The following is a 14,117-nucleotide window of genomic DNA, read 5'->3' on the forward strand; positions in this document are numbered from 1 at the left end:
TTATTGCTTGTGAAATCATGGCAGTGACTGTGGACTTTTTGTTTAAACATTTATATTTGTAGGTATTTTTATGTTATCACAAACTCTATTAAATGAACAGGTACATTTTAAATGCTAACATACAGTTGTTAATGAATTAATAATCCTGTGTCTCCAGAAGCCAGATATCTGTTAGAATTAGCTATATAAGCACATGACTCATGAATCCAGGTATTCAGTATTAGAGCTTGGGAATCATCATTTCCATTGGGCTGAGGATTAGCACTGGGAACAAGTTTTCCTTTTTTCCTTCTTTCCTTCTTTTCCTTTATTTATTTAATAACATGTGCCCTGCTAAATGCTAGAGTACTTGAAGGATGTGTGTATATATATATATATACACACACACACATACATGTATCTCCTATATGTAATTTTATATACTTGATATCTCTCTATATAATGTATTTAGCATAATATGTAAATATATGTAACATAAGTATGCATTATTAGTTGTAATAGATATCATCTATTTATAGAAAGACCTCTATATTAACAAGTTAATAAGCAATAGTAATTTAGTGGTAAGTGTTATATTGGGGCACACACAGGTGTATAGGGGTATAGGAAGGAAGGTTCTCTGGGATCATGCCATTGAAGCGGAGTTCAGAGGGAGATGTAGGTATTAGCTGATGATCTCTGTGTATGAGAAGGCTGGAGAAGACATGAAGTAGATGGTATTTGGGCTAGGGGGAGAATTATATGCCAAGTGTCAAAGGCAAAGGAAAGTATATATTCTTTAACTGTTGATCAGTCAGGATTGAGTTAGGAAGCTGACTATAAATGAGTATTTTAAACAGAGGATACTTGGCACAGAGAATTGGTTTCACAGGTATTCGAGTTCTAAAAGAGCAAAAAATGTGACATTGAGGTGGTTCAGAATTAGAAATCACAACCTGTGAGGTTGGTACAAGAGAGTAAAGCAAGCCAGAACCTAGAACATGTAGGGAGAGGGCTGCAGTTTGGAGGGACCCACTTGGTCCTGATGTAGCATCTGTTTTATATGTTGCTGGATTCACTTTGCTAATAATTTATAGAGGATATTTTATGGATTTTTCTGAGGGACATTAGCTTGTAATTTCCTTTGCTTGTCAGATTTTGAATGAGGTTAAGCTGGTTTCATAAAATGAGTTGGGAAGTTTTCCTCCTGTTTTTGGAAAGCGTTCAGAGGAATGGTATTATTTCTTCCTTAAATGTATTATGGAATTCATCAGTGAAGTCACATGGGCCTGGAATTTTCTTTGTGGGAATGCTTTTGATTAATAACTCAATTTTGCTAATAGATAACAAACTGATATATTTATTATTATTTATATGCATTTTGGTAAATATTGCTGGTCAAAGAATTTACCCATTTTTTTTAAACATTTTTTTTAATGTTTATTCCTGAGAGAGAGAGAGAGACAGAGCTTGAGCAGGGAACGGGCAGAGAGAGACAGAGGGAGACACAGAATCTGAAGCAGACTCCAAGCTCTGAGCTATCAGCACAGAGCCCAATGCAGGGCTCAAACTCACGAACCACAAGATCATGACCTGAGCCGAAGTCAATGCTTAACCCACTGAGCCACCCAGGTGCCCAAGAATTTACCCATTTAATCTGTGTTGTCAAATTTATTAGCATGAGGTTGCTTCCAATATTTCCTTATTATAATTCTAATATCTAACATTTGTAATAAAGTCCCTTCTTTTATTAATAATGTTGGTTATTTGTATTCTTTTTCCTTAACTGATCTTACTAGGGTTGAGTCACTTTTATTAATCTTTTCAAAGAAGGAACTTCTGGCTTTGTTGATTTTTCTCTATTGTATGTCTACTTTTTACTTACTGATTTTTGCTGTTATTTTTGCTACTTGCTTCCCTCTACTTCCTATAGGTTTAATACTGCTATCTTTAGCTACATTCTTGAGTTAGATGCTTAAATCATTCAGTTTTTCCCCTCAAATGTCTATTTAAAGATAAAAAGTTTCCCATAAGTACTTCTTTAGCTGCATGGCACATGCTATTATCGCCCCTACTTCATTTTAATTCAGTTTAATTCCAGTGTGCTCAGAGAATATATTTGGTATGATTACAGTTCTTTGAAATTTGTTGAGACTTACTTTAGGACGTAGTATCCATTTTGGTAAATGTTCATATGGATTTGAAAAGCATTCATTTCTTATCCAGATTTATTGAGATATAACTGACACATAACATTGTGTAAGTTAGGGTATACAACTTGCTGATTTGATAAACTCATATACTGCAAAAATGATTACCACCATAGTGTTCGCTAACACCTCTATCACTTCACATAATCACCACTTCTTTTTTTGTAATGAGAACATCTAAAATCTGGTCTCCTAGAAAATATAGTATTATTAGCTATAATCACCATGCTATACATTACATCCACAGAACTTATTCATCATGTAACTGGAAGTTTGTACTCTTTTACCAATTCTTTGACCTCCTCGTTTCCAACATGACCCATCTCCTGGTAACCACCATTCTATTACCTGTTTCTTTGAGTTTGGCTTTTTTAGATTCCATATTTTGTTTTCCTTTGTCTAATTTATTTCACTTGGCACAATGCCCTCAAGGTCCATCCTTGTTGTCACAAATAGCAGGATTTTCTTCTTTCTCATGGCTGACTAATATTCCATTTTGAGTATACAACATCTTTTTTAGCCATTTATCTATTGACAGATACAGGTTATTTTGATATCCTTCTTGGCTGTAGTGAAAAATGCTGCAGTGAACATGGGAATACTGATATCTTTTTGAGGTTGTGTTTTCATTTTCTTTGGATATATGCCTAGCAGTGGAATTGCTGGGTATGGTAGTTCTAGTTTTAAATTTTTGAGGAAACTCTATGCTGTTTTCCATAGTAGCTGTACCAATTTATATTCCCGTCAACAGGTCACAGGGGTTTTCTTTTTCCACATTCTCTCAAGCACTTGTTTTTTCTTGTCTTTCTTTTTTTTTTACTTAAAAAAATTTTTTTTTAATGTTTATTTATTATTGAGAAACAGAGAGCATGAGCATGGGAGGGGCAGAGAGAAGGGGAGACACAGAATCCAACGCAGGCTCCAGGCTCTGAGCTGTCAGCACAGAGCCCAATGCGGGGCTCGAACTCACAAATCGCAAGATCATGACCTGAGCTGAAGTTGGACGCTTAACCCATTGAGCCACCCAGGTGCCCCTTTTTGTCTTTCTGATGATGGCCAGTCTAACAGGTGTGAGGTGATTTCTCACTGTGGTTTTGATTTACATTTTCCTAATGATTAGTGTAGTCAAGTGTCTTTTCCAGTTTGGGACAGTTCTCGGTCATATTTCTTTAAATATACTTTCTGCCCCCTTTTGCACTGTTCTCCTTCTGGGAGTGCAATAATTTGTACATGTTAGTTTTGATGGTATCCCATAGATCATGTAGACTTTCTTCACTCTTTGATTCTTTTTTGTTTTTGTTGCTCTGATATTTTCAATTGATCTTTCTTCCAGCTCACTTGTTTTTCCTCTGCTTGGTCAGTATGCTGTTGAAACTCTCTGTTGTTTAGTCATTGTATTCTTAGTCATTCTTTTGTTTAGTCATTGTATTCTTCAGCTCCAAGATTTCTGTATTTTTCCCCCAGTGTTTTTTATATCTTAGTTGTTAAACTTCTCATTTTGTTTTTGTATTATTTTCCTCAAATCATTAAATTGTATCTATGTTTTCTTACAGTTCATTGAGCATCAGTAGAACAATTATTTTGAATTGTCAGGCAATTTTCTGCAGCTTCATTTCTTTGGGCTCAGCTACTGCAAGTTAACTCTATTCCTTTCATGGAATCATGCTTCTCTGATTCTTAATAATCCATATAGCCTTTCTTAGGTGTTTTACACATTTGAAGAAGCAGTCACGTCTTCCAAACCTCAAGGACTCACTTAGGAAAGGGAAGATTTTTACTTGTGGGTGGAAACATGTGGGATCATGCTAAGATACCACTAAGTGGTACAGGTCACTCAGTGTGTGGTGGCACTGGATCTGAGAGGTGAGATGTCTCTCTTTTTAAAAATATTTATTTATTTTGAGGGAAAGAAAGAGAGTGCATGCATGAGTGAGTGAGCTGGGGAGGGACAGAGAGAGAGGGAGAAAGAGAATCCCAAGCAGGCTCCATGCTCAGTGTGGAGTCCAAAACGGGGCTCGATCTCATGACCATGAGATCACAACTTGAGTTGATATCAAGAGTCAGATGCTCAATCAACGGAGCCACCCAATTGCCCTTGGTGTGACATCTCTTTGGGTCAGGCCACTGAGGTCTACGGCATCAATAACTCTGTAGTCCTTTGTGAGTACCTTGTGGTATTTGCCATGGCTGTAAGTGCTGTGGTCTCCTCAGTGGTGCCTTCAGGTCCAGTAGGTAGGGACCAGAACAGGTAGTAATAGTGGCCAGATCCTGTGGTAAGCACATACTTTGCTGTGGACACCAGCAGGTACCTGTATAGAGGCAGGGGCCAGTTGTAGACACATGTTATGATGGGGGCCAGGGCAGGCAGCGAGAGCGGGGCCAACTATGGGCACTGAGTGCTGTTGGGGGCAGTCGCCCCTGGGCATGAACATTGTGAAGAGCATCAGGCCAGTGATATGCAAACACACAGCCCTCTATGCTGAGTGCTTGCACATTGATGGGGGTCTAGGATGATGTCAACTTGTATAGGTTCAGGGGCTGGGACTGGCTGCTGGGCCATTTCTGAGGTTGCAGCAGGGACTAGAAGGAGGGAGTAGGGAGAGAATAAGGAAGGCTGGCATCAGCAAAAGAGAATACCTGTATGGCCAAGGCTGGTGAAATCTGGTGGGGTCCGTGGCGTCGGTGCTGGCTGTTGTTCTCTTCAGTGGCACAAGTTGCTGTATGTGTTTATAGAGCAAGGTGATTGTTCCTGCTGCATGGCTGCTACTGGTAGTCCCTGCTTTTCTTCCTTATTCTTAGACATTTCTATACACCTCAGGTTTTCTGATCTGGGTGGCTAAAATTGAAGCATGGTGCCCCACAAGCCTGGGGAAGCTGATTGCTCAGTCTGATCTTCCTCTCCCTGTTAGGGAATCTCTTTCTAGCTGGGGAGTTCCTTTTTGATGCTAAGCAGTGCTGGCTTGGGGGAGGGGATGATGCAGGCAAAGTGAATCTGTCCTCCTCCTCTTTTTGTGTGACTATTCTCAGATTTTTCATTCTATTCTGTGTCCTAAATTTCTTGAGTGGAGTCCAGAACTCTGGTTTTGCTCATGATTAGCTGTTTAATTGTTGTTCTTTGTGGGGTGTCAGGGGCTGTGGTCTCTACCACCTTGGTAATGTTACTTGAAAAGTATTCATTCTTCAGTTGTTAGATTATCTATTATCTTAGGTCAAATTGGCTAATTATATTGTTGAAATCTTTTATGTTCTTGCTGAATTTTTGTATTTATGTATTTTGGAGCTAAATTCATGTATATATTGTTTCTTTTTTTAATGCTCATTTATTTTTGAGAGACAGCATAAGCGGGGGAGGGGCAGAGAGAATTGGAAGCAGGCTCCAAGCTTTTGAGCTGTCAGCAGAGGCCATGTGGGGCTCAAACTCACCCGACTGTGAGGCCGTGACCTGAGTCAGCCACTTAACTGACTAAGCCACCCAGGCACCCCTAAATTCATGTATATTTAAACTGTGTTATTAACTGTATACAAATTCAGATTGTGCTTTCCTTTTTAATTTCTGTTGTGTCACAAAAGTATTGCATTTTCTCTAGCATTACTTCTTTCTTTCTATTTTGACTGACAAATAATATAACTTTAATGAACCAAAACTCAAAGACGTCTTACATACCAGGATTAACAAATGATATAGCCCATGGACTGGCCAAATCTAGCTAATTTTTGCCAATAAAGTTTTATTGGAACATAGTTACACCCATTGGTTTATTTATGGTCTTTGTGGCTGGTTTATAGTACAGTTGAGTAGTTGCAACTGAGTCTATATGGCTCACAAAGCCAAAAACATTGATCACCTGACCCCAATTCAAAAAGTCCATAGACCACTGCAATATACAAAGAACAAGCTTAGTAGAATTTTTTTTAATTTAAGCTTATTTATTTATTTATTTATTTATTATTTTGAGAGAGACACAGAATGCAAGAGAGGGGCAGAGAGAGAGGCAGAGAGAGAATCCCAAGCAGACTCTGCATTGTCAGCACAGAGGCTGATGCAGAGCTCAAACTGATGAACTGTGAGACCATGACCTGAGTTGAAGTTGGCTGCTTAACCAACTAAGCCACCCAGGTGCCCCACAGTTATGGATTTTTTTTGAAGCATTTACCTTGGTTTGGATTTACTGTGTGTGTGTTTTTTAAATCTGTTGTGATATTTTTCATCAGTTTTCAGTATTTACAGCTTTTTTTTTTTCTGCTTCATTCTTGCTCTCCTCTCTTTTTGGGGCTTTCTCTCTCTCTCTTATTTTATCTGATTCCCACACTTTATTCTTAAGTTTGCCCTCCCCCCTTTTCTTTCTACTATTTTCTTCCTCTCTTTTTCAGTTTGGATTTTTTCTATTGATTTGTCTTGTAATTCGTTTGTATCTTCCTCATATGCCATTTAGCGCAAACAATGAAATTTAAGTACCAGATATTGTATTTTTTAGTTCTAGAAAAATGTGTCTACTTGTTTCTTTTTTATAGATTCAAATTCTTCATACTTTTGTCATATTTTTATCTATCTCTTCTTTATATTCTTTCACATTTCCATAAAAGATTAAATATTTCCCAGCTTTATTGGGATGTAATTGACACATAACATTTTCTAAGTTTAAGATGTACAACATGGTGATTTGATACATTTATATGTTGCAAAATGATTAGCACTATAACATTAGCTATATACCTCTATCACATCATATAATTATCATTATTTTTTTGTCGTAAGAACATTTAAGATTTATTCTCTTAACAACTTTAGAGTATATAATACATAATTGTTAATTATAATCACAATGCTGTGCATTAGATTCTCAGAACTCATTTATCTTCTAATCCGAAGTTTATACCCTTTGACAAACATCTCTCCATCCCTTTCCTTTCCCCCCAGCTGCTGGTAACTACCATTCTATTATTTCTATAAGTTTATTATTTTTATTTTTATTTATTTATTTTATTTTATTTTTTTATGGCATCCACATTTATTTTTTATTTTTTTTTAATATATGAAATTTATTGACAAATTGGTTTCCATACAACACCCAGCGCTCATCCCAAAAGGTGCCCTCCTCAATACCCATCACCCACCCTCTCCTCCCTCCCACCCCCCATCAACCCTCAGTTTGTTCTCAGTTTTTAAGAGTCTCTTATGCTTTGGCTCTCTTCCACTCTAACCTCTTTTTTTTTTTTTTTCCTTCCCCTCCCCCATGGGTTCCTGTTAAGTTTCTCAGGATCCACATAAGAGTGAAACCATATGGTATCTGTCTTTCTCTGTATGGCTTATTTCACTTAGCATCACACTCTCCAGTTCCATCCACGTTGCTACAAAAGGCCATATTTCATTTTTTCTCATTGCCACGTAGTATTCCATTGTGTATATAAACCACAATTTCTTTATCCATTCATCAGTTGATGGACATTTAGGCTCTTTCCATAATTTGGCTATTGTTGAGAGTGCTGCTATGAACATTGGGGTACAAGTGGCCCTATGCATCAGTACTCCTGTATCCCTTGGATAAATTCCTAGCAGTGCTATTGCTGGGTTATAGGGTAGGTCTATTTTTAATTTTCTGAGGAACCTCCACACTGCTTTCCAGAGCGGCTGCACCAATTTGCATTCCCACCAACAGTGCAAGAGGGTTCCCGTTTCTCCACATCCTCTCCAGCATCTATAGTCTCCTGATTTGTTCATTTTGGCCACTCTGACTGGCGTGAGGTGATACCTGAGTGTGGTTTTGATTTGTATTTCCCTGATAAGGAGCGACGCTGAACATCTTTTCATGTGCCTGTTGGCCATCTGGATGTCTTCTTTAGAGAAGTGTCTATATAAGTTCATTATTTTTCGATTCCACATGTAAGTGAGATAATACAGTATTTGTCTTTCTTTGTATGACTTATTTCACTTATCATAATACCCTCACTGTTTATGCATATTGTCACAAATGGCAGGATATCTTTTTTCTCATTGCTGAATAATATGCCAGTATGTGTATGTGTGTGTGTGTGTGTGTGTGTGTGTGTCTTTTTGTCTCACATTTTCTTCATCCATTCATCCACTGATAGACACCTTGTTTCCGTATCTTAACTACTCTGAATAATGCTGCAAAAACATGGAGTGCAAATACCTCTTTGAGGTTCCACTTTCATTTCCATTGGATATATACCCAAAGGTGGGCTTGCTGGATCATAAGGTAGTTCTATATTAAAGTTTTTGAGGAGCTTCCAAACTGGTTTACATTCCCATCAATTTACATTTCCTTCAGCAGTGCGCTAGGATCCTTTTTTCTCCTCATCCTCATCAATACTTGTTACCTCCTGTCTTCTTGATGACAGCAATTTTAACAGCTGTGAGGTGACGTCTCATTGTGGTTTTGATTTTCATTTCTCTGATGATTGGTGATGATGAACATCTCATGTACCTGTTGGCCATTTATATGTTTTCTTTGGGAAAAATATCTATTTAGTCCTAAGCCCATTTTTTAATTGGATTGATTTTTTTGTTACTAAGTTGTGTGAATTCTTTAAGTGTTTTGCATATTAATCTCTTATCAGAAATGTGGCTTGCAAATATTTTCTCCCATTCTGTAGGTTGCCTTTACAGGTTGTCGATTGCCTCATAAAAGTATATTTTAAGTTTTTGTTTATTGTGATTAATATCTGAATTGTCTTCTCTTTTTTTTATGTTTACTTGAAGTTACATTTCTCTAACTCTTCCCATATGTAGCAAAGTTTTGTAGTATGACAATATGAGTTAAAGAACCACAGAGGCTGTAGATGATGCTATTTTCCATTAAAGAAAGTACTCACTTTATTCTGTTAGGTAAATAGTTTGAAGGGCACATCACTTCAGTCTAGTCGTGGATGATCTATGTTGGGATTGGGTTAGAGTTTTTCTAAGATCTAGTTTACCTGTGGTTTATCCCGGGGTTAAATCGTTTGTGTGCCTCTGTCTCCTTGGTGTTAACATATTAGGAGGATTCAGTTCTGACCATGGGTGTTTTGAGCATAGCTCTTTAAAAGGTTCTTGCCCTATATAGCTTCAAAATCTTGTAAATGTCTTAAGGGCAACAAGATAAGTCGTAGAATATACTCTTACCATACTTTTAATCCAAAGAACCAAGAGATTGTGAAAGGTTTTCCTCTGCCTTTCCAGCTTAGCCCCTCCAGTCTTGCATGCTGCCTCAGAACTCCAGAACTGATGCTTCCTAAAAACCGATCTTCTATCTAGGGCTTCTCTAGTTTCTAATACAAGTGAAGCTTCAAAATTTACAACTTCTTTTTTTTTTTCCTTGATAGAATTCCTCTCCAGAGGCCAGCCTTGATCCTCATGCCTGTTTTGGAACTATTAAGTACCTCAGGAAAGAAAATGGCTGGTGGTTGCCATCTCTCCAAGGAAAGGCTCTTTGGATTCTGAAATTTTAGTCCCAGTCCTTATTGATTCCACACTGTTACAATATTCTTGTTTTAAAAAAAATTTAGTTATTTATTTATTTTGAGAGAGAGAGAGAGAGAGAGAGAGAGAGAGAGAGAGAGAATATGCACAAGTGGGGGAGGGGCAGAGAAAAGGAGAGACAGAATCCTAAGCAGGCTCCACACTGTCAGTGCAGAGCCCGATATGGGGCTCAAACTCAGGAACTGCGAGACCATTACCCAAGCTGAGCTCAAGAGTGGGACACTTAACCACTTGTACCACCTAGACCTCCCTATGATGTTTTAAACATGTCTTTTTTTTGTAATTTATTTGTTTTTTCTTCCCTAGTTGCAAAGAGGAACACTGACCTGCCATAACCTACTGCATCTTTCCTGGAGGTGAAGTTCATTTTCTGTCAAAGAGAAAAAGACAAGTAAATTCCACAATCTATAAATCCAGTAAGTTTATTTTGGATACCAAGCAAAATCTAGATCATAGTATTTATAAGGCAGATGGAGAAGTTATTATAAAGGGGGCACCATAAAATATATCTAATACAGGGTCATTGAGAATATATTATCACTAAGTAGTTCCATTTCTTTTTTTTGTCAAGGTTATAGGAAAAATAGTTATAGGCTATCTGAAATTTAGGAAGACATTTGACAGAGTTTTTTTTATGATATCCTTGTTGTCAAGATGAAGAAATGTGAGGTTGATGCTAATACATTTAGATGGATTTGCACAGTTAAAGGATCATACCCTGTGACTCTGGATGACTTTCTGAAGAGATCGGTGTGAGTTTGAAGAAATGTTTCTGTGAATACGGCACAAAGCTTGTTATCAAGAGCACTCAGTGGCTTTAAAAAAATTCTTTTTTTTCAACGTTTACTTTTGAGAGACAGAAAGACCAAGTGTGAGCAGGAGAGGGGCAGAGAGAGAGGGAGACACAGAATCTGAAGCTGGCTCCAGGCTCTTAGCTGTCAGCACAGAGCCTGATGTAGGGCTCAAACCCATGAATCATGAGATCACAACCTGAGCCAAAGTTCAACACTTAACCAACTGAGCCATTCAGGCGCCCCTCTATAGGTTTAACAAAAAAAAAATTTTTAATGTTTATTTATTTTTGAGAGAGAGAGCGTGAGTGGGGGAGGGTCAGAGAGATGGGGGAGACACAGAATCTGAAGCAGGCTCCAGGCTCTGAGCTGTCAGCACAGAGTCAGATATGGGGCTCAAACTCACAAATGGCAAGATCATGACCTGAGGCAAAGTCAGATGCCTAACTGACTGAGCCACCCAGGCTCCCCCAAGATCACCTGGTAGATTTTAATCAATGAATTTGATGAAGACAAAGATAGCACACAGATTCTGCAAAATCAGAGTGAATTCCAGTAAACTGGAAGAACCAAAATAATTCCAGCAGGCTTCAACAAATAAAGCCTAATGGGTACAAATGTAATATCCTACATTTGAATAAAATAAAAACTGTTAAAATTCAGACTAAGAGAGACATGGTTTAACAGAAATACATGTTTAAAAATCACTTGGGGCGCTTGGGTGGCTCAGTCGGTTAAGCGTCCGACTTTGGCTTGGGTCATGATCTCGCGGTCCGTGAGTTCGAGCCCCATGTCGGGCTCTGTGCTGACAGCTCAGAGCCTGGAGCCTGCTTCGGATTCTGTGTCTCCCTCTCTCTCTCTCTCTGACCCTCCCCCATTCATGCTCTGTCTCTCTCTGTCTCAAAAATAAATAAACATTAAAAAAAATTAAAAAAAAATCACTTGGGAATTATTTTTGGCATGAACTCAGAATGAGTCAATGGTGTGATATGCTGCCAAAAAGGCCAGTATGATTTAGGGCAGCATTTAGTAGAATATAAGGTACAGAGTGAGGCAGCTGATGAATCCGTTGTACTGACTATTCCTTGGACATATGCTGTTGTAATATGTTCTGAGCATCATAGTTTCAGAGGGGAGCATATCTGAAACTCACCCAGAGGAGAGTAGTCAGGATATAAAGGTGGGGAACATAAAGACAAAAACAGTTGAAAGATACAAGAGTGTCTTACTTTGGGAAGAGAAGGTTTGGGGAGATATGAGAGTTGTCTTCAAATGCATTTGATTGTTTTGTCTTTGAGGTTAGAAGTAGAACAGAAAGAGAAAAAGGTTGTATTTCTAACATGAAGCACTTTTTCAAAATAGTTTTACAGGTGTCTGAATTTTGAATCAGGCTGCTTAGCGTAGTCGTGAATATCGAAGACTTCTGAATCAGGAAAAATCAGACACTTTGTCCTTCAAAAGCTCTGTGATTTTTTTTTTAATAAGCTCTGTGATTTTACCTCATCTTTCAGACTCTCAGTTTCTTTAATTCTAGTATGGGGACAATAATAATAATAGTACCATGTTTATAGCCATTAGAAGATTACAGGAAATAACTCAGATGAAGTGCTTGCCATGGTGTATGGCACATTTTACATGCCCAATATATGTGCAGCGTACTAAAGTACTGAGATGTGGTAAGAAAAAGAAGAAAACAAACACCCACCTCTTATATTGGCCATGGTTTTACTTCAGGAAGTAGGAAACCAAGTTCCAACTCAGAAATTAGACTTACTGCCTGAAATGTAGGTACCAGGGAAACAGACTTTATCTGATGTTACCTGTAAGTCTACAGACCATGAAAGCTAATTCTAGAAAACTTTTCAGGTGTTATTTTTACATAGGTCTTGTGCTTGGATAAACTCATACAGTGAGTTCATGAAACGTTCCTTCTTGTGGCCAGTGTTTACAGAATGGCACACATGTATGCAAATTTGCATCCTGCATTTTAGTATACACCCCATTTAAAATAACTTACCACTTTTTTTTCCCTCAAAGTATATCATGACACACACACGTATAATATATAAGATGTGGTTGGAAACTACAAGCAGAGTTTATGTTGCACAGTCTTGCTTAGACAGTCACAATCACTTTCTGTAAGAAGCATGGCTCAAAAGTACTGTGAGGTACCATTTTACACTTGTCAGCAAAGATTAATATGATCTTATATCCTCTGAAAAGGATACAGAGCAGTAGTAAGTTGAAATTCTGGTGGGAGTGTCAACTGATATTGATATAACCACTGTGGACATTCATTTTGTAATATCTATTAAAATTGAAGAGGAACACACTCTCTGACTCAGCAAAGTGTGTGTGCAGAAAAAGAAACTGATAGAATGTCCCTCGTAACATTTGATCTAAATGTTCACCAAGTGGAGATAGAATAAATAAGTTATGATTTAGTCATCTGAATGAAGACTATACCACAATAAGATGAGTAAACTAGAAATACATTTGTAAACATGGATAAATTAAAAAAAAACATTGAGTGAAAATACCCTTTGTGGAATGATGTGTACAATATGATTCCACTTATACAGAGATTTAACCATAAAGCATTATTAAATAATGTGTATCGTTATAAATATGGAACCAATATATACAGCCATTCATGATGAGGCTAGTTTTGGAGGAAAGTAAGTAGAAGAAGGGGGAGGGATAAAAGGGGGGGCTTAATTCTTTCTGTAATATTTTCTAAAAGAGGTAATTCTAAAGCAAATGTGGAATAAAGTTAATATTTGATAAAGCAGGGTTTTAAGTACATAAGAGTTCATTATATTGTTCTTTTCTTATCTGTATGTTTAATATATGTCAGAAAACTTTTTTTTTTAAGAGAAAAAAAGCTCTCTTTTCCATGCCCTTGCTCATTTTTTCTTAAAATGGCTATGAGAAGTCCTAGGTGCCCATTGGGTGGGCCAAGAAAAAGAAAGAAAGGAAAATCGAGGTCAAAGTGCTATCTAGCAGTTATAAGTACTCAAAGGTCACTTATATATCTAGTGTGGTTTTAAGTAATACAATCGCATCATGTGTTAAGATTCAGAAAGCCTGGGGTGCCTGGGTGGCTCAGCCAGTTGAGTGTCCTACTTCAGCTCAGATCATGATCTCAATATTCAAAGAGTTTGAGCCCTGCTTGGGGCCTCTGTGCTGATAGCTCAGAGCCTGGAGCCTGCTTCGGATTCTATGTCTCCCTCTCTCTGCCCCTTTCCCTCTCACACTCTGTCTCTGTCTCTGTCTGTCTGTCTGTCTCTCTCAAAAATAAGTAAACATTTTTTAAAAAATTTTAAGATTCAGAAAGCCTGATGCTGTTGACAGGGAGAGGTTTAATTAAGAATAAGTTTCTGTTGGGGAGGGGCATGAATGATACCTACAGACAAAGGCACAAGGAATGTCTCAGTGGGGGGAGCTTCTGAGGAGGGCCGTGGCAAGCGGGGGGTCAGGGTACAAACACTGTGCACTTGGGGAGGTGAATAAAGGTGGTATTAAAGAAGGAATTGCAGATAAGAAAGGCAGGAAGGCCCAATTTGGCAACTTCACACTTTTCCTTGGAGTAATGTGATAAAAACTACTCTAGAAAATCCAACTATCTGAACAAAAACACTTGGAAGTGTGGCTTAA

The sequence above is a fragment of the Prionailurus viverrinus genome, chromosome B1 (genome assembly GCF_022837055.1).
Source record: "Prionailurus viverrinus isolate Anna chromosome B1, UM_Priviv_1.0, whole genome shotgun sequence".
In the NCBI taxonomy this organism is placed as follows: Eukaryota; Metazoa; Chordata; class Mammalia; order Carnivora; family Felidae; genus Prionailurus; species Prionailurus viverrinus.